At 40.7% G+C, this 25,826-nt stretch overlaps 1 protein-coding gene and 1 long non-coding RNA gene across 5 annotated transcripts in view; one reads left to right on the plus strand and one right to left on the minus strand.

Annotated features, from left to right (window-relative positions):
• Positions 1 to 25,826, minus strand: part of RIN2 (Ras and Rab interactor 2) — a 247,649-nt gene that overhangs the window by 176,410 nt on the left and 45,413 nt on the right. For 2 of the 4 annotated variants that reach the window (XM_036009481.1, XM_028523701.2), the window contains exon 2: positions 16,649 to 16,771. The exons of the other annotated variants lie outside the window; for them this stretch is intronic. The gene's annotated coding sequence lies outside the window, so the exon portion shown is untranslated. The remainder of the gene's footprint in view (positions 1 to 16,648; positions 16,772 to 25,826) is intronic. 4 annotated transcript variants of the gene reach the window in all.
• On the plus strand, positions 12,171 to 13,528 carry LOC118496775. The gene is made up of 2 exons (XR_004899327.1): positions 12,171 to 12,935; positions 13,143 to 13,528. It is a non-coding gene; the product is annotated as an uncharacterized LOC118496775 (long non-coding RNA).

Consider the following 25,826-nt stretch of genomic DNA (forward strand, 5'->3'; position numbering starts at 1 on the left):
ATGATGTGCCTTGGTGTGTTTCTTCTTGGGTCCAACTTCTTTGGGGCTCTTTGGGCTTCCTAGATTTCCTGGAAGTCTATTTCCTTTGCCAGAATGGGGAAGTTCTCCTTTATTATTTGTTCAAATACATGCTCAATCTGTTGCTTTTCCTCTTCCCCTTCTGGTACCCCTATAATTTGGATGTTGGAATGTTTAAAGATGTCCTGGAGGTTCCTAAGCTTCTCCTCTTTTTTTTTTGAATTCTTATTTCTTCATTCTTTCCTGTTTGGTTTTTTTTTCTTCCTTCTGGTCCACTCTATTGTTTTGAGTCCTAGTTTCCTTCCCATCACTATTGGTTTTCTGTGCATCTTCCTTCATCTCTTTTATGGTAACCTGCATTTTTCATGTAATTTGCACCCCAAATCAACCAATTCTGTGAGCTTCCTGATCACCAGTGTTTTGAACTGTGCATCTGATAGGTTAGCTATTTCTTAGCCTCTCAGAAGGATGAGTTCTGGGGCACTGGTTTGTTCTTCTATTTGAGCCATCTCTCCCTCTCTCTCTCTCCCTCTCTCTCTCTCTCTCTCTCTCTCTCTCTCTCTCTCTCTTTTGGTCTGGTCGCTTGTTACAGTGAGGGGCGGAACCTTAGATGTTCACCGGGGCTGGGCATCCCAGTCGCTAGATTGTGACTTTGTATTGTGTGTGTGTGTGGGGGGGGAGCGGCAGGGAACAATGGCCGCAGCCCCACTTTCCTGGGATCTCAGTCCCTTCCCTGGGATCCTGGGCTGTGCGCTCCACCCTGGTCCACAATTGCAGCCTCACTGGGTCCGCCAGTTGCCGCTTGCGTACTCAGGGTCCCCGCGCTGCGATCTTGTGCACCCCGGAAGGCTTATGCGCTCCCTTTTGGTTGCCTTAGGCGCCCAGCTCTCCCTGCACTCCCAGCGCTGCAACCCGCGTTTGTCTCCGCCCCTCCTACCAGTCTGGATGAACAGGTCTACTTCATCTTCTTGGCTGTCCGACTTCCATTTAGATAAATTCTCTGTCAGTTCTGGGTGTTATTCTAGCTCTAAATTGTTGTTGTTCTAATCTTGGTTGTGTGTGGAGGTACGGTGCATCCACCTATGCCTCCATCTTACTGGAAGTCCCCTCAATCTGTCTCAAGTTCTTCAAAACAGCATCAATACAGTTACATGAAGATTCAATCCATCCACAAATATTACGCATGTTCCACCAGCAAGGGACTCTAATCAACTCTTAGGTTTATTTCCTGAGGCCAGAAGTGTGCCTGAAAAGCTTCTGAAGGAAATGAGACATCTGTCTTTTTTAACATCCAATTTGCATATATACTATAAAGATGAATCACAGACTGATAAAAACCATATGCACCCCCAAACTTTGGTCATAATAATTCCCCAAAAGAAGATGCTACTTTCGTCTTCCTCCTAAGGACACAGTAGTTGCAGCTGATGCTGATCATAGACACACCAGGTGCCTTGCTCGGCCTTGACTAATACATTTCCTAGAGGATTCTGTCAGGTAGAGAGCTCTAGAGGAAGTAGATGGCAATGAATCATAGTGCTCAGGAGTGGAAAAATACAATGTGATTCATATTAACTGAAAGAAAAGGTTGAAGGAGAAAAAACAACTAATAATTAAAGCCATACACATGCACTCTTACACATCAGCAAATACCACACTGAGCATGTCAGCATAACTTTTGCTTTTTCAAAGTTCAAAGAAGGAAAAAAGGCAAATTTCAAAATAAAGCCTAATAACTCTATGGCAAAATTGAACTACTATAATGCATAATGTAGTTACATAAAAAGAAATGAATTATTTTTAGTGAAGTTGGTAATTTGTTAATAAGAAAGGAATCAATATATTATTTTTCATACAATCTCAAATAGTCCTTTAGACATCCTCTTTAATTTTCGGTGCATACTATCAAACTTTAAAATGTTAACTTTTGCTGTAAGTACATTTTATCTCTTCAGATAAAATTTTATCTCTTCAAATAAAATTCTTCCCTTAACATAAGCCTTCTCTTAAGTAGCATTATTTCATTTCTCAATAATGAGTTATCTAGGAAAGCAAAAGAATGAAAGTGAGGCTCCTTAGAATCTAATAAACAAGCAAGTAAAAACCAAATAAGCAAACAAACAAAAAACAAGCCTCAAAGCTACTGTGATCAATCACTTTAAACAATGGAAATCACTGGAAACAATGAATAGAGCCATAGAACTTAGACTTAAAGTGAGACCTAGTTAATAATCCATGTGGACACAAATTTTGAATTTGTGTTAAATAGATAAATACAAATTTGAATTAGTTATTACAAGAAAACATGACCAAGTTTACCAAACATCAAAATCAAATTAATATTTGGACAGAATTTGGTTTATTCAAGCACTCGATTGGCCAAAGTGGATTGTAAAATTAGCATTGACCAGAAATCAAATGACTTGACAATGAGGAACAGGGAGATTTGGTGGATGTCTTAGCTGGGGGTGTTGTGTAACTACACTAGTTGTTGTGAGCTGTTGTTATAATTAGTGATGATATTAGGAAATAACATGTCACCTTTTTTGGAAAGTGGCACAGATCAGTGAAAAGACAGGGTCAGATATGTGGAAGCACTGGGAGGTGAAAGAGCAGAGGGAAGGAAGGTAGAAGTAGGCAACATGATCAATCCCACACCACCATACACCACTGACATATGCATCTGTTCCAGGGAGCTGAGCCCCAAAGCAAACAGCCTGGGTCTGGCCTTAAAATGTTTTATTTTTGTCTGAATTTTCCAATATGGAGTCTTCTTAGGCTGTTAACAAAATGACTGACATCTCCACTTTGTTTTGTTGTGTGAACTCCTAGACACACACACATCTGCACTCCCATTTGCAAATAAAAATTAAACAAACAAAAATAATGTCAGAAACAGCATTTTGGTTTCAAATGTTTTGGTCCCTGGATCTTATAGTTAATGCTATCATTTTCTATTCTGACCTACTTAACAAAACTTGCAGCTTACCAAGACTTGAAGTGATTAGTCATCATTTCAAATTACCCATTGGGAAGACATTTTATAAATTTTAATAAGCTTTCTATAACTTACTTATATTTCCAAATATCAAAATTCCTAAAATGTGCAGAAACCAAACCCCAGGTAATAAAGACTATATTATTTTTCAGTTGATTTTTTTAATATTCTTGCTTATAAAATTATGATTCAAGTATGTGAAGAATCAAATCTAATGTTTTTTGTAAATTTAGAATAGTTTTTTATTCCAAAAGCAATATGTTTGTTATAGAAATATTACAAAATAAATTACTAAAATAACTATAACTAAATAAAATTTAAAAACTATAGGTCTATTTGTTAATCCTCTGTGGTATATCCTCCTAGAATTTTTATGAACCCATCTGTCACTATCTCCTTATTGTATTGTATTTTATTTTATAAACTTTATTATAACCTGACATATATTGTATATTTGTTTGCTTTATTATTTATTGTCTGTTTCTCCCACTGGGATGGAAGCCTCTTGGGGGGAAGCACTTTGCCACTTTTGTTCATTACTAATACATTCAGCCTCATACAGTATCTGATGCATTTTAGGAGTCCATAAAGATTTAACGGGTGAATGAAACAATGAATAGTTGGTGCACACTAAGTATTTGAAAAGCTGATAGCCTGTAAGTACAAGCCAAACTGCCCAGAGTCAGGAAGATGGCTAGTGGACTGGAACATCTTTTTCTTTTCTACCTCACTGTTCTTTACTCTGTCTGCTATTGGCTAAATTAACCCATTACTTTGTGTTTGAACTCAGTAAATTTATCTATAGGCAAATATATGGTTCACTTTCATTATGTGAGACATTGTAGAAATATGGATTTGGTTGGAAGTGAGAGGTGACTCCACAAATGGGAGGACTGTGTTCCATCAGGGTCAATGTGGACGGAGGGAGAATGGGAAACGCAACTGTGGAGTACACATGTGCCCATGCTCATGCCACAGCGGCAGTGCCTGAACAGCTCTGTGCATCCTTGCACTCTCCAGCTCTGCCCAGCACTGTCAGGTAGACACATAGCAACTGCCTCCTTCCCACCCCACAGAGAAAAGGCTGAAGAATCTGAGTAACTTCTGCGGTAACTGAAGAAAGGAAGATAAGATTAAGCCCTTTCATGTTTTTCTTTATCCAACATCTGGACCTTTTTTTCCAGTTTCCCATTCACAAAGAGGAGGTATGTCATAATTTAATAAAGACCCATTGGGGTCATCACCAAACTAATGCCTCTTTCTGGCAATAGGTTTAAAAGCTGATCTTGCAATTCCTTTTTATTCCTTTGGTGAGGATGTCCACAGTATAAAACAGTTCCAGAGTATGCCATTCTGATGGGGAATCAGGGGAATGATGGGAGCTAGACTTCTAAAAAACTTTCTTTGGAAACAATTTTGAACTTAAAGAAAAAATTACAATAGTCCCTTACTAATCTATAAAAAGAAGACATGCAACCCAACACCAAAGAGAGAGAGAGACAAAGACAGAGGGACAGAGACAGAGAGACAGAATATCTGAACAGTCAGTCACTTCACCAAAGAAGATACACAAATAGCAATAAGCACATGAAAAGATGCTGGACATCATTAGTCATTAGGAAATGCTAAACCCACAATAAGATGTCACTACACTTCAATCAGAATGACTAACATCAAAAAGACTGACAATACCAACTGTTGGTGAGGATATGGAGAAATCAGATCCTTCATAAACTATTGGTGAGAATGCAGCAAAATGGTACAGTCTCTTTGGAAAACTGTGTGGTAGTTTGATAAAGAGCTAAACATATACTTATCACATGACCCAGAAATTTCACTTGTTAAGTACCTACCCAAGAGAAGTGAAAAATATATGTCCACATAAAGACTTGTAGGTGGATGTTCACAGCAGCATTATTTATAATAATAAAACTAAAACCAGGACTTCCGGCCAAGATGGAGGCATAGGTAGATACACTGTGCCTCCTTGCACAACCAAATTAAGGACAACAAAAATTTAGAAACAAAAAAGAGAACCAGAATTGACAGAAAATTGAACTGTACGGAAGTCTAACAACCAAGGAGTTACACACATTCATCCAGACCACTAGGAGGGGCAGAGTCAGACAGGTGGATGAAGAGGGGTCGCAGCAAAGGCTTGTGGACCCCAGTGCACAAGGCAGCAGCTGACGGACCCCAGGCTCGGGGTGGCAGTGGACAGAGTGAGGCACGCAGGGCGGCTGGCTGACCAAACAGTCCCACATTCGCACGCAGACAAACGAGGCGAAGTTGGGGATCGAGACAGACCGCGCAGCCCAGGGCCCCAGCGTGAGGAAATAAAGCCTCAAAACACTGATTGAAAACACCTGTGTGGGTTGAGACGCAGGGAGACACTCCCAGCCTAAAAGGAGAGTGCGTTGGAGAGACCCACAGGGTCCTAGAACATGCACAGGCCCACCCATACAGGAATCAACACCAGAAAGGCCCAGTTTGCTTGGGGAAAGTGGCAGAAGGGACTGAAATCCAAGAGAGAGCAGAGCAAGCACCATTGCTCCCACTAGAACTCTGCCCCCACATATAGCATCACAACCCAGAGACTGAGCTGACCCGCCCTGGTGAACACTTAAGGCTCTGCCCCTCATAGGTAACAGGTGCGACCAGACCCCCTTGTAAAAAAAAAAAAAAAAATGGCTCAAATGGAAGAACAGATCAAAGCTCCAGAGCAAATACTTTTAAACAACGAAGAGATAGCCAACCTATCAGATGCACAGTTCAAAGCACTGGTGATTAGGTGCTCACAGAATTGGTTGACTTTGGTCGCAAATTAGATGAAAAAATGAAGGCTACGCTAAGTGAAATGAAGGAAAATGCACAGGGAACCAATAGTGATGAGAAGGAAACTGGGACTCAAATCAATGGAGTGGACCAGAAGGAAGAAACAACCAAACAAACAGAAAATGATGAAGAAACAAGAATTCAAAAAAATGAGGAGAGGCTGAGGAACCTCCAGGACATCCTTAAAAGATCCAACATCCAAATTATAGGGGTACCAGAAGGGGAAGAGGAGGAGCAACAAATAGAAAACTTATTTGAACAAATAATAAAGGAGAGCTTCCCCAATCTGGCAAAGGAAATAGACTTCCAGGAAGTCCAGGAAGCCCAGAGAGTCCCAAAGAAGTCAGACCCAAGGAGGAACACACCAAGGTACATCATAATCACATTACCCAAGATTAAAATGGAGAGAATTCTAGAAGCAGCAAGAGATAAGGGGACAATCACCTACAAAGGAGTTTCCATAAGGCTGTCAGCTGATTTCTCAAAAGAGACCGGAAAGAAGTATTCCAAGTCATGAAAGGCAAGGACCTACATCCAAGATTGCTCTATCCAGCAAAGCTCTCATTTAGAATGGAAGGGCAGATAAAGTGCTTCTAACATAAGGTCAAGTTGAAGGAGTACATCATCACCAAGCCCTTATTATATGAAATGTTGAAGGAATTTATCTAAGAAAAAGAAGATAAAAAACACATATAGTAAAATGACAGCAAACTCACAATTATTAACAATCACATCTAAAACAAAACCAAAAACAAACTAAGCAAATAACTAGAATACGAGCAGAACCACAGAAATGGAGATCACATGGAGGGTTAGCAACAGGGGAGTGGGAGGAGGAGAGGGGGGGAAAGGTACAGAGAATAAGTAGCATAGATGGTAGGTAAAAAATGGACAGGGGGAAGGCAAGAATAGTATGGGAAATGTAGAAGGTAAAGAACTTATGACACATGGACATGAACTAAAGGAGGAGAATGTAGGTGGGAGGGGGTGTGCAAGGTGGAGGGGAATGAAGGGGGGAATATGGGACAACTGTAATAGCATAATCAATAAAATAAAATTTAAACAAACAACAACAACAAAAAAACACTAAACCAGCCCTGACCAGGTGGTTTAGTTGGTTGAGCATCATCCTGCAAAGTGAAAGGTTGCTGGTTCAATTTCCAGTCAGGGCACATGCCTGGGTTGCAGGTTCAGTCCCAGGTTGGGGCATGTGCAAGAGGCAATCAATGTTTCTCTCTCACACATCAATGTTTCTCTATCTTTCCCTCTCCCTTCCCCTCTCTCTAAAAAATTAAGTAAAATCCTTAAAAATAAATAAATAAATAAATCTAAAAACAACCCAAATGTCTATAAACAAAAAGTGATGTATTCATACAATGAATACTACACTACAACATGGGAGACTTTAATAATAGTATGCTGAATGAAAGTATATACAAATGATCACATATGTGACTCCATTTATATGAAATTTCTAGAAAGCTATAAATTTACTAAAATGTTTAAAATCAATGAATTTTATAAAATGTAAATTATATTCTAATACATCTGTTTTTATAAATGGGAGCATATTCTAAATATTTTCCTATAATTTCTTTCTATTCAAAACTATAACTTGAAGAGATTTTCAGATCAGCGTAGTAGCCTTTCCTCTTATTGTGGTTGTACAATGTGTCATTGTATGGGTGTGCCAAAATTTAGATAGACACCTATTAAAAAAAAAAAAAAGCTCTTCTTTCCCCATTTAGTCCAAAGGCCCTGGAGATATTTTAGCTTTTGCTGTGCTCATATTTAAAAATTACAAATTTCCTCCTTTCACTCCTCAAAACCTCTGAAGCACCCTTTAGCAAATGCTAATAGTGACATACCCATGTCCCCTCAGCACCCACCATTCCCATACATGTCAAGGGTTCCCACTGCAATTACTTGCAGCAGGAGCATACTTGATTCACTCATGGGTATGCCAGAAGACCAGGGAGTTACTATCCCTTGGAAAGGTCCACACCAATGATATATAGGGGTTGGTAGACAAATATCCCAGCACCCCCACTCCTTCAGTGAAACAACTCTGAGGTGAGGTCAACACCATCTTTCAGAGCTCTTTAGATGCCCACAGTGGTAATTTGCTCATTAACACAACTGCTTTCCCTTCCCTGTCTCACTTCCACACCACCCCCCACCACTTTTTCCTAGAATTATCTACCAAATAAATTACTTGCATTGAAATCCTTGTTTCAGGGTTTACTTTGAGGAAACCCCCCAAACACAGTAACACTTACTGATTGTCTCAGTCTGGTTCTTTATGTGGATATAAAAAGTCCACAGGCAATTAAAAGTACCAGTAAGGCATGTGATTTTATTAATGGGTTAATTAGAATGCTCTTCTGGGCCATATTAGGTGCCATCGTTAAGATGCTGGCATCAAGGTCTGTGTTCACTTGCTTGCTTGCTTGCTTGGCCAATGCATGGACCAAGTATAAATAACTTACAAGTCTTTGGAAACATGTTTAATCATTCAGACCACAGAGCCAAGAACACAACAGTCAAGCTACTCTTAGCATATGCTTTATGACTTATAACTCACAAAAAGCATAAAATTGCATGTCTTTGCCATGCTAATTTGGAAAAGTTCTGTAAATTTATGGCAGCAAATTCCAACCAACATGAAAGCTTTGTCTCTTCTCCTTCCAGCTGGATTGTATTCATGCCAGACGAAAGCGCCAAGGTACTAAGAGAAGCAAAGAAATGATATTTTTGCAGCATTCAAATCCTTTTCCTAAAACGTAGGAAAACATACATATCAATGTAATTGACAATTTATTCATCCCACTTGTTACTCCTATTTCATTCTGATGAGCCTGAGCAACTGGTACACACAGATACCAAGTTTAAGTATTGTAGCAGCTGTCAAGGTGGTAACAAGTTGTCACTGCAGGAGAAACAAGCTCAACAACTCCAGACACTTCGTTAGTCTATGGTGAGCAAAACTATGGTATTCAATAAGGCAACAGTCCTTAGGTCTGAATAACAAAGAAGTCTGAGAACCTGAAGATGTGCAGCTTTTAATAACCTTGTCATCTCCCATTAATAACAAATTAGAATATCACTAAGGAGTTGGAATTATGCCCAAAGTGATAACTAAAACTGGCACTGGTAAAGGCTTTCAAATTTCACATTATATTTGCCCAATTTGGCAGAAGGCAGAGGAAGCACAGCAGAGCACCTTTTGATCCTAAGCCAATACCAATAATAGGAACTTCCCTGAGAAAGGCAGAATATACCTCTTTGCCTTTTGGCTTGGTTTGGTCATGTGACTTGCTTTAGTCAATGTAATAAAGTGGAAGGGTCAGTTAGGGATCTCCTTGGGTTTCCACCTGCACCCTGTGCCTCTGTCATGGTCACAAGAAGAGCTTCCTCCAAGCTGCCTCAGCCCACAAACCTGAACTTAGATGTTCTCAGGTGGAGTAGGCCTGGACCTCAGCAAGAAGCCAAGCCTCACTGGACCTGTACAGAAAGCAGAGCCACCCAGCTATGCCCAGCCTGGATCAGCTACCACCCCCCATTACAGTAGCCCAACCCAGATAAGCCAAACCCCAGCCAACCTTTAGTTTGTGAGCTAAATAAATGCATATTATGAATCTACCTATTGATTTCGGGGTGCTTTGTTACACAGTAAAAACTGATGCAGACAACAAAAGGGAAGTACAGGAAGCCAAAAGAAATAATGAACATTTTTCCACTTTCCTTCCCTGGATAAATGGTGGCAACATACAGGACACAATTATGAAGTTCACAATTACTTTTTAAAAGCCTCCATGATTTCTTTAAAATTACCCCAATTCTGTGTCCTTTTGTGGGACAATTCCATGATGTATGCTACACAGCTTTCCCCAGACCCCAGTAAGATTGAGCCCCAGTTGCCCACAGCGATCACCTGCTCATGGTCGCAACCTGTATGGCCCGTCTCCCTTCCCTATCCTCCACCCCTCAACTCCCTCACTTCGCATCTGGATCACTGCCTCTACGAATACCTGCTCCTTAATTCTTGACCCAAACTAAGACACAGCTCATTTTTATAAATAACAAACATCCATTCAGCATTTCATGTGCCAGACACTGCAACAAACAGATGACTTCACCTCTGTGTGTCTCAGTTTTCTCATCTATAAAATGGGGATGGAACAAAAACAGTGCTGTTGTGAGGAAAAAACATGTAACATACCTAGGACAGGACCCAACTTTAACTAATTTTCAATAAATGCTGTTATTTTCAAGCAAGACTTGATTCTTCTTACAATTACAGGTTTCTAAACTGCAAATGCTAGTGTTGGAAAGAACAGGGCAGGTAGAAAAACAGAGAATGAAGAGAAAAGGAATGAATTACATCTTCACAAAACCACTTTAAAATTTCAGTCAGCTGATGGCAGCACCAGCCCTTAACTAAACTGTGAGCAGAAAGAACAGAGCTAAAATGAAGCATCCTCTACCATATAGTTAGGGATATTCTGTTACATGGAGGGAGAAGACACCAGAGGAGGTAAAGAAGGGGCATCCAGTGGGAGAAGCTGGTGGAGTTGTGCTCATTGGTGCAGGTAACTAAGGCATGGGAGAGACTTCCAAAGGAACTGCCCTAAGAATATTTCAAATGGCTCAGCAGTGCCCCAGGACTTGTGAGACAGCATAGGAAACTGGGCCAGGGATCCCAAGGACATGGAATAAGAAAAACTACAGAACAAGCACTACCCAGCTATCCCTCCTGGAATCCCAAGGACAACAGGTGGCCAGAAAAAAAGCACCAATAAGACAACCACAAGAATGCAACCACTCTTCCACTTCCTAGGAAAAATGTCTCATCTCCTATCTAACCACTTACTTTCTAGCATATGTCTGAACCACTGTTCTGCATTCACAGTTGATCAAGGTTTGGCTGATATGAGACCTTCCCGGGGTGGTGGTAATGAGCAACACTTCCATCTTGCCCTCCACTACCCACAGGCAAAGACAGTGGCCAAGCAACACAACAAAAGGAAGAAATAAATCCACCTGAAATGGAAATTTCCACTTCGGAAAACTTCAAAAGCCTGCCTTTTTCACAAAAGTCCATTTTATCCCCACCTCTGTTATAGAACAGAGCCAGTGGGAGGGGCAGGGGACAATATACTATTACCAAATGGATTCCTCCTTGTGCTCCGGGGTCCCCGCTCCCCGTACTAAGTTTGTCTTGCCCGCCACCAGGGAAAGACATCTCTCAATGCCAGAGATTGGTGAAAAGGAAAGGAATTATTTATTTAAAAAGTTATACAGACTTAGAGTAATTACTTAATGTCTTCATTAAAATACTAAGGTCCTTTAAGCCCTGGCTGGCATAGCTCAGTGGATTGAGCACGGGCTGGGAACCGAAGTGTCCCAGATTCGATTCCCAGCCAGGATACATTCCTAGGTTGCAGGCCAGAACCCCCAGCAACCGCACATTGATGTCTCTCTCTCTCTCTCTCTCTCTATCTCCCTCCCTTCCCTCTCTAAAAATAAATAAATAAAATCTTAAAAATATTAAAAAAAAGAATTCTTTAAAAAAAAGATGTGCTCTATGAAAAAAAATACTAAGGTCTTTTAGAATACCCACAAACATGCACAATCCTTCCTTCTCCCTCTGCCCAGTCCATGGTACCATATCTCAGGAAAAGTAGAAGTCTGTGACTCAGATAGCCCCTCAGTTCTCAGCACCATCAGCTGTGTTGCTGCCGCAATCTCCAGTTAATCCAAAACCATGTGGCACCTTCTCATGGCCCACCAGAAAGAGTCCTTCCACTTTTTTCCTTCCCAGCAAGGTCTCTCCTGCTTCCTAAGCCATGTGGCAAAAGGGAGCACCCCAAAGCCATGTAGTCCCAACCCTCCACCATGGATGCTGCACCTGGGTTTAAATCCCAGTGCCAATCATTCTCTGCAGCCCCATTTCCAATTCCTCACACAATCAACTACACTTGCCAGCATCCCTGTGTTTTTCCAGCTTTAATGGGCTGTCATAGTAAGTCCAGGCAGGCATGGCCCCATGGTGTGGAGCCAATCATCTCCAATCTCTCACACAAGTGCTGTAACCAGGGGGAGTTGACTTCCATTTACATCATGGGTGGAAGTCACTCCCATTCCTCTGGCTCAAAGCACAGCCACAGCTAGTTAACATATCTATGAAACCAGTTAAAGCTTATAGATATGTTAAATGACCATGCTTGAGGTTATTTGCAAAACTGTTGCTATGCAAAACAACTCTCAATGGCCCTGCTTTGCATGTCCCATTGCCCAGTCCAGATCTGCAGGGGTGAGGACATCCATATTTTTTTAATATTTCCTGGACACTCTGAATTCTGGACCCCATTACAAATCCCTATCTCGGGTCCCCCTGGCTGTACCCTGTTACAACCTTATAATAGTAGCCAAGCAGAATCAGCCCCTGAGTTCAGAAGAGCCTTCCTTTCCTCTGTGCTGCCTCCCTTGTGCTCAAGCATAAGCTTAATAAAATATGTCTCGAAATTTCTCTGGGGCTTCCTCTAGATTTCTACCCTGGGGAACCCAAGAACCCCAACACTTGGGTCTGGGGGCAGAAGCTCTAAGCACTATCACAACACTGTTTGGGGTAGGAGAAATAGGGCTCTCATGCTTGGTCTCTGGGGTCCTCACAACCCAGTTGGGGGAGAAAATGGGTCACCCAGCTGGGGTTAAAAATTACCCACTCTGATAAACCAGGGGAGGGGGGGACTTCCCACAGGTAGGTGATTGTCACTGCAGGCTGATGAATTCTCTGCGGTGCTGTCATCCGGTCACCCTTGCCTTTCCAATACTCATTAGATCTCAATCCAAAGTGTGACAGCAAGTGGGAGAGATTAAACCCCATTTGCTCTGATGACATATTGTTGGGCAGCCATTTCTGTCCAACCTGCAGGCACCATTTAGTGTGGTGGTGTTCAGTGCAGTGCACTGTGAACCAACCACATAGCCTGGCTCAAACCCCACCTTTGCCACTGCCCAATTGTGTTGTCTAGGGTAAGTTACTTAACTGCTTAGGACACAGTTTCCCTATCTGTAAAGTGTTGAAAATTATCCACTCTTTTTTAAAAGATTTTATTTATTTATTTTTAGAGAGGGAAAGGAGGGAGAAAGAGAGAGAGAGCAAAACATCAATGTGCAGTTGCTGGGGGTCATGGCCTGCAACCCAGGCATGTACCCTGACTGGGAATCGAACCTGGGACACTTTGGTTCATAGCTCGTGCTCAATCCACTGAGCTACACCAGCCAGGGCAAAAATGATCCACTTTTATAGGGCTATTGGAGTAATAAAATGTGACAATGAATGCAGTAATAGTGTCAGGAGACCAATAGTGCCATAAGTCAAAGCCTTCCTGAAAATCTATAGGGAAAAAAAAAATGATACGAACCATTTGACCTTTCCCCTCTCTTTGATGGTCCTCAAACTCTTCCAGCAAACAAAATCCATCAGACAAACCATACAGAACTTAAAGCTTCAGGGGCAGGAAGTAAGTAGGACTAATGCTATTATTTCAGGTTTGTCAAATGTAGTGGCCTCTTTCTACTGATTTAGACGCAAAGTGGCTGCTTTGTGCTTAACTTCTGATCTACTTGCCATGCCCTCATGGCCTGCCACCCCCAGCTGAAAATGAAAGAGAAAGGAATAGCAAAGAAAAAAAAAACTCTTTACTATCAACCTTGTGCTCTCTACCATCTATTTCAATCTCCCCGTTACAGATGTAGGCAGATGGAAAACAAGGAAAATCATCCATGCCACCTCTATTCCATGTCCATCTCAGCCCATTCTTGCTCTTCTCTCAATCAGTTCCAGTTTTCTTGTAAGTTATAAGTCCCACAAATGGTTTACTTTCTACCATTTCCATTGTAAGTTAATTCCCTCAGTACAATACATGCATCTTACTTGCAAAGATGACCACAATTCTCCAACCTCTTTGTATGCCTACTCTTTGCAAGGTGGCTTTGCAACTCCTCACACAAAGCCTATTTCTCATAGAGATGAGTCTATATCAAAAGAGAGTAGTCTAATTCTCATCTCTCGAATCTGGACTGGCCTATGACTTGCTCTGGCCAACAGAATGTGGCAGAAGTGGCACTGTGCTACTCTCAAGCTTTAGCCTCAGGATGCCATGCATGTTCACTCTCTTGGAGCCCTGATTAACCTGCTGGAGGATGAGACACATGTAGGGCTGAGGTTAGTCAAACCACTGAGACCATCCTTGACCAGTCAGCTCCCGGACAGCCTAGAAGCTGACTGAAGACTTGTGAGTCATCCCACCTCACCTAGCCAGACCAGCTGAGCCCAGCCTGAACTGCCAACCTGTGGAATGATGAACTAAATAAATGGCTATTATTTGAAGCTACTAAGTTTTGGAGTGGTTTGTTAGGTGGAAAAAGCTAACTGGTAGATTAGGCAATAAAAATACAATTAAAGAATGAAACTTATCTAATATTTTGCCTGCATTTATTTATCCTTCACAGTTTAAAAACTTCTTATGTTCTAGTCCTACTGTCATGTTCATTATCATTAGAGCCTTATACCTACTAAGCATAGGGCAAGTATCGAACATTCTGGACAATGTAAAGACAGAGTTGTTCAAGCAGCTGCCATGATAGGCATACACATTTATAAATACAAGTGAAAGACACAAGTGCCACTAATCCTATGGCAAAGGCTGATCAGAATGAAAGCATGTCATATTTCAACATTCATACCAAAGTCAATTCTCCATTTTCACATCAGAAAGTATTTTCCCCTTGCATAACAACCTGGTGAAAAAGTGTCTCAGAGCCCTGCCAGTTCCTGTTATTTAGTGTACCATTGCATTTTATTGAAGTTATTTATTTATAAAAGTCATAAGCAAAGATGTTTTATCTAACAGGAAAGACAGAGGAAGCAAAGAAGAAACTTTTGACCTCAAAAGAAAAACCTGTAGCATCAAGATTAGACTCATGCCCAGAATCTTGCAATTCTTTATCTTATCATTATCATTCTCAAGAAAATTCACATATAATGCTCTTTTGTATTTATTTAACTTGCATTTATTCATTGCTTACCACAAGCTAGAGTATGTGATAGAAGAATTGAGGAACATGAAACACAGACCAAGCCTGGGTCTCAAGGAGCCTGAAGTTAAACAAGAAACAGAAACACTGATGATAAAGCTTTCAACTGCACAAATGATTACTACTTTACATGACATGAAAAAGTGTCTCTTGTAACCTGAGCATTAACCATGTAATCTAACCTCAGATAACCATGTAATCTAAGCTCAGACAGCTTAGAGAAGGTAGACAGCTTCCTGAGGGAATTGTGTGTTTAAGCCATGACCAGCAGATTGATCTAGGGTTCAAATTAAGGAAACAGAGTCACAACAGACTATGTAAAGATAGTTCGCCAAAGTTACTTTCTTGTCCTCTTATGCCAAATGGGTTTGCTTTCTGTAGGAGCAGTTTTGTCTGAGGGGCAGCAAAGTTCCCAGCTCCTGATCCAGAAAGACTGGGAGGTTGGGACAAGTTGGCTCAGAAGCTTAGCATTTGTGAGTCCTGAGTTCAAATCCCATCTCCTTGTGTGGCCTTGAGTGAGTCACTTCATCTCACTTGGCCTCCATTCTCTTACTTGTAAATGAGTGTAATGACACCTACCGTAAGTGGTACTGCAGTGGTTTTAAATGAGATTGTGCAAAATAATGACAATGTTTATTTTGCTCTTGACCCTGCTGCAGGAGTAGTGCTCAGCAGGATGCTTCATCAAAGCCAGCTTGTACCAGCTCCACTCACCATCAATGGGGGCAGCTCCAAGGCTGGGGCCAGAACCTTCAAAGTCTTGCTGAAAGGTCAGTGGGATTTAGGTGGGGCTGTCAGCTGGAACACCTCCACGTGGCCTTTCTATGGGGCTTGGGCTTCCTCACATCATGGTGGCTAGTCTCAGAGGCAAGCATCCCAAGAACATGATAGAGCCAGGTGGGTACCACATCATCTTTGCTGATCTCCACTTTGAAGTTACTCAGTGTCACTTCTGCCACATTATTTCTGTCAAGGCAGTCACTGAGTTTTACCCATATTCCACCAAGGGAAGGAAAAGTAAACTTCCTAGCTTGAGGGGGCATGGAACGGTTCAGGAAAACCAGCAATATTGCTCTGGCCAGTTTTGGAAAATATCATCTCTCCCAGTAACCTACAATGATATCCCTTTCATGCAAATTCCCTTTCAATGTGGAGACCTATGATTATATGAAAAAACCATAGATGAAAATTGAGGATGAGAGGAAAGGTAAGTAAGAAATATATGAGAAAAGGAGTAAAGCTTTTATGTTGGGACAGGGCCTCACCATCATGACTGTCCTCTCTCAGTCATCAAACAAGTTTTCTGTGTCTTCTGATGTCCCCATGTCTAAAATGTAGGCAACATCAGTGTCCACATGGTGCTACTGTGAGAATTGAATAAACTAGTCAATTAAACTGCTTAGAGCCATGCCTGGCTCATAGTGGTCCATGAATGTAAGCAGTTGTATTTTATGCTCTTGAGGTTCCTGAGCTCTCCTGATCATGACTTGGCCCTGCAGCCAATGCATTATAAATTAAATCCTTTGAATAATCGGGTAACAGGTAAACATCTGGCCCTCTGAAGAGAGAAGTCCCATCCACACCAACAGAACCAAGCTAGAGCACACAACATCCTCATCCTGTTGAAGACCTTGGAAATGAAAAGCAGTCCATGGGTTGTCACACATTGGGTTATATAAACTTGTTACATACCCTTCACACCAGCATCTCTTCTCATCTCCCAAATTAGTTCAGCCCAAACCTCTCCAGCATCCTAAAGGGCTTGCTCATTTTATCTTTTCCAGAAGTTCAAAAGTCCACATTTCTTGTGTCCATCTACAACACACAAAATCAAATATTTAGGGTTTCTTAGGTATTTAAAAAAAATACCATGAACACTTATATAGAGGACTTGCTCCCTCATGTGGCTCTGGGAGAAGGCACTGATAGATGGGAGTATAATGAATGACCTTTCTACTCTATTCTGATCCCTCATCCCCTCCTCGGGACCAGGTAACTGAAGAGGGACCTTCTTTACCAGAACGTTCTCTAAATTCTCTATGCCAATGCTCAGATTTCTAAAACTCTAAATAGTCTTCCACTTAAAAAAAAAAGGAACTAATCATTAATGATTAGTCAATTAGTATTTTCTATCAATTAATTACAACTCGTTTATTGCTTTACCCCTTGCATCAAATTAGCTCATACAAATTTAAACAGTCCTTGCAATCTTCTAGTCTAGGATTTAGAGATAAAACTAACCTGAATATAAAAGTACCAAATTATCACCTATTTCTTTGTGTTTTTTCATCAACACTATAGTTTTCAAAATTAAGTACATAAATGCAGTCATCTAACTTGCGAACAGACAGAAAACCAGGCACAAATATAAGATCAAAGTTCAAGTTCCCTTTGACCATCATCACTAACACCATAGCCTAGATCCTTCTCAGAGGTGAACACTGTTATAATTTGGTATTCTATCTTTACAGATTTGTGCATTCAAATATTCAGTCTCTTTCTCTCTCTTTTTCTCTCTCCTGTTTCTTTTCTAAATTAATACTTACCGTGTGTCATTCTGCACCTAGCTTGTTTCATTCTCAGGATGTCTTATCTTTTTTTTAATGATCTCATTCTAAAAACTCATTAATATTTCACAGTCTCAACTACTCCATCCAGCTGTATAACTGAACTCTGACTTCCTCCCTTGATATACTCTCTGGCTGGTGTTACACACATTTATCCCTTGCTTCATTCTCTAGATATGAATTTCTGGCCTGGAATATCCTCTCTGCTCCTTTGTATTTGAGAACACTAGCTCTCAAGCCTGAAGGCAACATTCTTCATCCTAACTCCCAGCTGAGAACTTCAGACAAAGTACTTTATCTTACTTACTTGGGTTCCCTATGTTAGGTGGGATGACTGTAATAATACCTACCCCAAAGGGTTGTTCTAAGAATCAAGTAAAATCATCCATGGAAAGTATTGTCCCATTATAGGGTACTTAGAAATTGCTTAATAAATCACCAACATTAGTCATTGTTATCATCATCATCTTTTTTTTTGGTAATAATTTAAATCCCAACACTTTTTCCTAATTCAGATTTTCCTCTGAACTTGAACTTCACATATAGACAGGACTACTAAAAAATAACCCAAGTAAAATTTAAGCTCCATTTATATTGCTTCACAACATCTTTTCATCTTTGCTGCTAGACAGAGAAGAACTTGGGTTAATTTACTGGCCCACAGAACTGAGCATTACCTGCTGTCACAAAGAGCAAAGGGGGCCAGGAGCAAGAGAAGGTTATCCTTTCAAGGCTTAAAAATCTAGTGCTTCCTCCAAAACTTTGTTTATATTACCATATTAAATAAGTATGCACAAATAAAATAACTAAATGCCTTATTCTAGTGATCGTGTACAACAATAGCAAGCAAAATTATAAATTAAATAACAAGAATGTAAACACTACAATTAGATGTGACAAGAAGGATCCAAGACGGTGGCAGATTAGATGGAAACTACACTCACTTCCAAGGTCCAAACTGGAATTACAACCAAATTATAGAACGATCAATCTGGACACCCCACTAAATACTAGCTGAACAGAGTCTTGTAACTAAGGATTTGCAAAAGAAGCCACATTGAGACTGGTAGGAAGGTCAGAGATGCAAAAAGAGCTGGCCCATACCCACATGCAGTGGTTGAAAAACCTAAGGGATATCTTAGCTGCAAGGGTCTCCCTTGAGGAGCGAAGGGTGTCAACCCCATCTCCAGGACACCACAGTGAGGAAGAGGAGTTCACATAATAACTGGCCATAAAATTCAGTGGATATTTTGTCTGCCAGGGAGACACTGAAGTCTGCTATAAGCCCAGATGTCCTCTTAAAGGAGCAGCACACAAAATCTCATCTATGGCCAGTCACCTTGGGCTCTGGCAGAGGGAGGGTGAACCAGGGAGAACTAAAGTTTTGAAAGGACAGACTTGGATGTGTAGCTCTGAGGAAAAAGCAGAAAAGACAAAGGTGATGGTTCTTGTGCTGAATCTCAATTCCACACTCACCACAGACACCATCCTTTCTGGATCCAGCATTCCCTTTCACAGAGCAATATCCCAGAGAAATGTAGTAAACCTTCCCTCTCCACTCCCTGCCTACTCTCCAATACCCTGTCCTGTGGAGCTCAAGTCATGCTGAGAAGTCAGTTGATTGGACCCCTGGTAAAGACTTTCTTGGTAGGCTCTTGAAGGTAAACTCAGGGGATGTCAGAGACTGAGTCGTGTGGCTCTGGAGTGGGGGCAAATTGCCCCTATGCTTCATTGGCTTCAACAGCACTCTCCCCCAAGGGAGATACACTGGACCACCTTGTCACACTCACGCACTGCGTAGGAATCACCTGACCATCTTGGGTTCTTGGTTCGAACTATCTTGGAAGGCTCTCAAGGAGGTCCAGGCATAATCAACGAGAGACTGAGCTGTGTGGCTGTAGGGTGGAAGCCATTTTTCCCCTCACACATCTGACTGGTGTTACACTCCTGTGCAGAGACTTCCACTCGCATAGCCAATTCTTGATCTGTTTGGGCCTGATGAACTCTGCTGGCCTCATCTTGACTACTCTCTGAGACACTGCACCACCACAAGGGTCTGAAGGCACCTTACAAGTGGCAGCTGGACTTTGTGTACTCTGAGACTTTACTCTGAGACTTTTCTGAGTGGCTTGAGTCCCACTACTGATGCCATGTTTGGATCTGTATCAGTCTGGTGAACAATACTGGCCTCTACCTGGTTACTGACTGAGAATCTACCTCAAGCAACTGGCATACAGCCAGAAGCTCTTTCAGTGACTGAGGTTAACAGGCATCTGGCAAGGAGAGGTAGATCTTGGAGTGCATTGGGTATTATGCTGACCTGACCCAGGGGCCAGTGCTGGTGGAAGTCAGCTTTGATGCACAGCTTGGCCTTGTGCACATACACCCAGGCCCAGCAGAGGCAGTAACAAACTGTGGATCGATTTGTAGCTCCAACCAAGTACTATAGAGCCAGTCACAGGTAGCACTTGACATTGACCTGTACCAGGGTCCCTCAAAAGAAGTACGAGGACCGACCAATAAACCCGATGGCAGGCTTCAGACCACATCAGAACATGACCCAATTAGCTCCAAAGTGCCAAATCCAAAGGGAAATCTTGGCAGCCCCAGACCTTGTTAAAGCAAATTCCAACTCATGGGGTCAGCCCTAGTACAGTAGTTTGTACCCTGTGGTCAGGGTCAATCCTCATATTCAACCAACAGCAATAGACTCAACTACAATAGAAGGGTTCATAAAACCCATCAAAAACACCCCTGGAGCACCTAGCTCAGGTGATCAGAAAGATAGTGCCATGAGCCCAACAGGATACCTACTTCTTAAGGCCAAAATACCAATACTGGTAGGCACAGCAGATCTACCAAATACACAGAAAGAAATGACAGAAAGGCAGCCAAATGGGAAGACAAAGACGCCCCTAATGAAAGAACAGAAGAAATTCTTAGGAAAACAAACTATATGAAATGGAGGCAAGCAATCTACCAGATACAGAGTTCAAAATAATTGTTATAAGAATGCTTAAGAAAATTAGGAAAAAAAATGGATGAACTCAGTGAGAGCTTAAACAAAGAGATAGTAAACATAAAAAAGGACATAGAAACTGTAGGAAGGAATGTGTCAGAAATTAAAACAATATCTGAAATGAAGAATACACTAGAAGGAATCAGTAGCAGATCAGATGAAGAGGAGGATCGAATCAGCAATGTGAAAGACAATGTAGCACAAAATGCCCAATCAAAACACCAAAAAAATTTTTTTTCATGAGTATAGCTTAAGCCCTCCAGAAAAACAGTAAGTGTAACAAACATCTGCATTATAGGGGTACCAGAAGGAGAAGAGATAGAACAAAGGAGTGAGAACTTATTTGAAGAAATAATGACTGAAAACTTCCCTAATCTGGTGAAAGTAAAAGACACACAAGCCAAAGTAGTGCAGAGAGTTCCAAACTTGATGAAAACAAGGAGGCTTGCACCAAGAAACATCATAATTAAAATGGCAAAGGATAAAGACAAACAGAGAATCTTAAGAGCAGCAAGGGAAAGACAGTTAGTTACCTACAAAGAACTCCTATTTCAGCCCAGAAGGGACTTGTGAGAAATATTCAGAGTGATGAAATGCAAGGAGCTACAACCAAGACTACTCAGCTGGGCTATTATTTAAAATTGAATGAGCAATAAAGGGCTTCCCAGCCAAGTAAATGAATATGAAACAAATGCTCAGGATTGTTAAAGGGACATTTTTAACAGGAAGAAAGAAAAGAGAAAAAAGGAGAAACAGTTATAAAGAATAAAATGGCAATTAATATGTACCTATTAATAACCTTTTAACTGTAAACAGGTTAAATGCTGGTATCAGAAGACATGGGGTAAATGAATGGATAAAACAACAAGACCCATATATATGCTGTCTATAAGAGATTCACACAGATTGAAAGAAAGAGAGAAAAAGATATTTCATGCAAATGAAAACACAAAAAGTTGGGGTGGCAATCTTTATATCAGATAAAATAGACTTTAAAACAAAGACTATAATAAGAGACAAATGAAGACATTACATAATGATGAAGGGATCAATCCAACAAGAGTATCCTCTTGTATACATTATAGAAGAGTAACTTTTGTATACATTTATGCAGCAAACACAGGAGTGACTAAATATAAAGCAAATCTTGATGAACATGAAGGGAGGGACAGGCAAAGATAGAGTAAAAGTAGGGGATTTCAACACCCATTTACACCAATGGATAGATCTTCCAGGAAGAAAATAAGAAAACAGCAGCTTTAAGTGACACATTAAGCCTGATGGAGTTAAATGATATTCTTACAGCATTTCATCCCAAAACAGCAAAATATACATTCTTTTCAAGTGCAATTGGAACATTTTCTAGGAGAGACACATGTTTGGAAACAAAAGAAATCTCAATAAATTTAAGAAGATTGAAATTATATCATGAAACTTCTCTGACCACAACAGTGTGAAACTAGAAATCAGCTACAGAAATATAAAAACAAACATTAAGGTTAAATAACATGTTACTAAACAATGAGTAGGTTAACAGGTGAGACCAAGGAAGGAATCAAAAAGACACTTGAGACAAATGAAAATACAACACAAAATTTATGGGACACAGGGAAAGCAGTCCTAAGAGGGAAATTCATAGTATTATACTCCAACCTCAAGAAACAACAAAAAATCACAAATGAGTGATGTAACCTTGGACCTAAAAATACAAGGAAGAGAATTACAAAAAAAAAAAAGCCCAAAATGAGCAGAAGGAAGGAAATAATAAAGACCAGACCAAAAATAAACAAAATAAAGTTGAAAAAATACAAAAGATCAATGAAACCAAGAGCTAGTTCTTTGAAAAAATAATCACTCTCATCAAGAAAAAAAAAGACCAAAGAACCAAATAAAAAAAGTCAGGTATGAAAGAGAAGTAAAAACTGTCAACATAGAAATACAAAGAATTACAAGGAAGTATAATGAACAACGATATGCTAACAAGTTGGAGAATTTAGAGAAATAGATAAATTTTTAGAAACACACAATCTTCCAAAACTGAATCAAGAAGAAACAAAATCTAAACAGACTCATTACAACTAATGAAATTGAAGCAGTAATCAAAAAATTTCCCAGTCAAGATGGAGATATAGGCAGACATGGCTCACCTCTTGCATAACATGTCCAAAATTACAACTAAAATATATAACAACCATCATTTAGCAATATCAGAAATCCAGTTGAATGGAAGTCTGACAACTATGGAATTGAAGAAACCACATCCATTCAGACTGGTAAGACAGGTATGGATGTGCAACGGGCTGGCCCCACACCCACATTGATAAATATTCAGGAGAGATACCTTGGAACCTAGGAGTCCCAGACCCATACCAGACCACCCAGCCCAGGATTCCCGTGCCAGGAAGATAAGTCCCCACAACTTCTGGCTGTGAAAACCAGTGGGGATTGAGTCAGTAGAGGAGGCTGCTGGAAACCTATGAAGTTCCTCTTGGCAAACCAACACATGGACTCACCTACTCAGGCTTGCTCCCTCTGAGTTCCAGCACTGCGATAGCAACTTGAAGGGCACCAGTGGTACACAGGGAGAGACTGAAGTGTCTGGTATCAGGGCAAGCAGACACCTTTGCTGAGTCCTCCCCACCCCCCACAAAGTCTGTAGGCTGGTGCCGTATCTCAGACTCCATCAACCTGGCTAACACTGTGAGACCCACCTTGGAGATCCACAGAGGCTCTATTCCACTCAATTTACGGGCCCACCCAAGTTGCTTTTCCATAAGAATGACTACTCTTGGCTCCAAATCCTATCAAACAAGTACAGCTGGCTTCAGTGAACCCTAGCAACAGCCAGATGAGTCGTAGATTGGCTTCACCTGGGAATCTCCAAGCCCAGCACAAGTAGCAGCCATCTCAGATTGCTTTACAGCTCAGGCAGTGGTGCCCCAGGCAAAACACAGGTGGAGGCTGACACTGGCCTGTACCACCCTGGGAAACTCCAGGGCCAATGCATCCAGTGGACAGCTACAGACCATGTCAGAGAACCACCACCCTCCCCCTGCACAGCAGATCCTCAATGGAGGCTGGAGGTTGGTAGTTAGTGGTCACAGCCAGTCCTTGCAGCTGACTGGCCTAGATAAACCCCTCCTATTGATTTGCCAACAGTAGCCAAGACTCAACTACAAGAGGAAGGTGTACTCAGCCTACATGAAGGGCGCAACTTGAGTACTCAGCTTAGGTGAAAGGGGAGGCTGTGCCACTTGACCCTACAGGACACCTACTACATTAGACCACACTACCAAGACAGGGAGTCAAACCAGCTCTACCTAATACATAGAAACAAACACAGGGAGGCTACCAAAATAAGGAGACAAAGAAACATGGCACAAATGAAAGAACAAATCAAAACTCCAGAAAAAGAGCTAAAGAAATGGAGACAAGCAATCCATCAGAAACAGAGTTCAAAACACTGTTTATAAGGATGCTCAAGGAACTTAGTGAGGACCTCAGCAGCACAAAAAAGACCCAGTCAGAAATGAATGTTACACTATTAGAAATAAAGAACAATTTACAGGGAACGAACAATAGAATGGATGAAGCTGAGACTCAAATCAATGATTTGGAACACAAGTAAGCAAAAAACCACCATGCAGAACAAGAAGAAAAAAGAATTTTAAAAAATGAGGACAGTATAAACACCTTCTAGGACAACTTTGGTACCATCTCTGTTTTAGTCAGGACTCTGTTTTAGTACCATCTCTGTCAGTCATAGAAAGATAAGTGCCATGATTTCACTTCTATGTGGAATCTAAAGAACAAAATAAATAAACAAACCAAACTGAAACAGACTCATATACACAGAGAGTGGACTGCTGGTTGCTAGAGGGGAAGAGCATTGGTGAACTGAGTGGAAAAGGTGAAGGGGTTAAGAAGTACAAATTTTAGTTACAAAATAGTCATGACAATGTAAAGAAGAGCATAGGAAATATAGTCAATTATATTGTAGTAACTGTGTATGGTGCCAGGTGGATACTGGAAATATTGGTGGGAACACTTTCTATAGCATGATTATCTAACCACATGCTGAACACCTGACACTAATACAAAAGAGTATTTTTTAAAAAAATAAAATGTTCTTCGAAAAAATATGATATCAAGGAAGAACCTTACATTCCTTTAAAATATTCCCAACAGACTTGTGAAATGTTCTTGAACATTTTTACATTAAAAAGAAAAGATTTGTACTTTTATTTAGTATTCAACAGACTTTTTTAAATTTAACCATCTGTGAATATTTTATTCTATTTTTCAAATCTATAGCATTTAAAAAATATTTTAAGGTCATATTTTCCTCAACTCCCCAAAAATAATTAAAAGAAGGCTGATAAATAGGAAGAAGATTATTTTAATGTAATAGATGATGACATTGTACTGAAACTTAAGTCACTTCTTGAAAAACGAATAGAGTGGAGTTGCGTCTTCTGTGAGGGGAAGGGCTAATGTAAGAGGGTAAATCAGGAATTATCCCTAAAATTAATCTGCTGTGTTGAGGGGTTCACAATAGTGAGAGGCATCTATGAAAAAAACCACTTGGGAAAACAGGAGACTGCAGTGTTCCCCCAGAGTGGGATGGCAGGTGGAATTGCTCACACAAGTCAGACTGTCTCAACCTTTCTTTGACACTGTAATTCTCCCTCCACATTTCTTTATCTGAACTACTGTGAAGCTTTCATTCATCCTCCCCTCTAGACTACATTTGGTCTTCACTTGTGGCAATGACATTTTCTTTGTCCTCAGCCCCCTCTGCTCCTTCCTCATACCCTGCAACAATTCCAATTTGTGGGATGACTTGTTCCCAAGGAAAATTAAAAAATACAAACCAAAGATGGGCACTGAAATTAACTGGCAGAACTTGGCTACAAGACTCACCTGTTCACACCTCAAATCAGTTACAGTAGAATTTCTGGGAGTGGGGCCTATGCAGACCTATTTTTCAAAGCCCACTGGGTGACTGCAGTGTGCAGCCAAGTTTGAGAGCCCATGATTAACAGCTTTCAATCTCTTTTGACTTCTGTCCACAGTAATAAATACATTTTGCATCATGATGCATACCTATACACACATGCAAAACAAAAACAAGCATTTGATAAAACAATACTTAAGTCTTATTACTAGCTACACATTCTGATGTTTTCCATTCCATTCACTTTTATTTAATGGGTTATAGTCCACTAAGGGGTCATTTTGAAAAACACTGCCTTAGATGACCCAGAATATAGTTAAATTATTA

This window comes from Phyllostomus discolor, chromosome 9, assembly GCF_004126475.2.
Source record: "Phyllostomus discolor isolate MPI-MPIP mPhyDis1 chromosome 9, mPhyDis1.pri.v3, whole genome shotgun sequence".
Lineage (NCBI taxonomy): Eukaryota > Metazoa > Chordata > Mammalia > Chiroptera > Phyllostomidae > Phyllostomus > Phyllostomus discolor.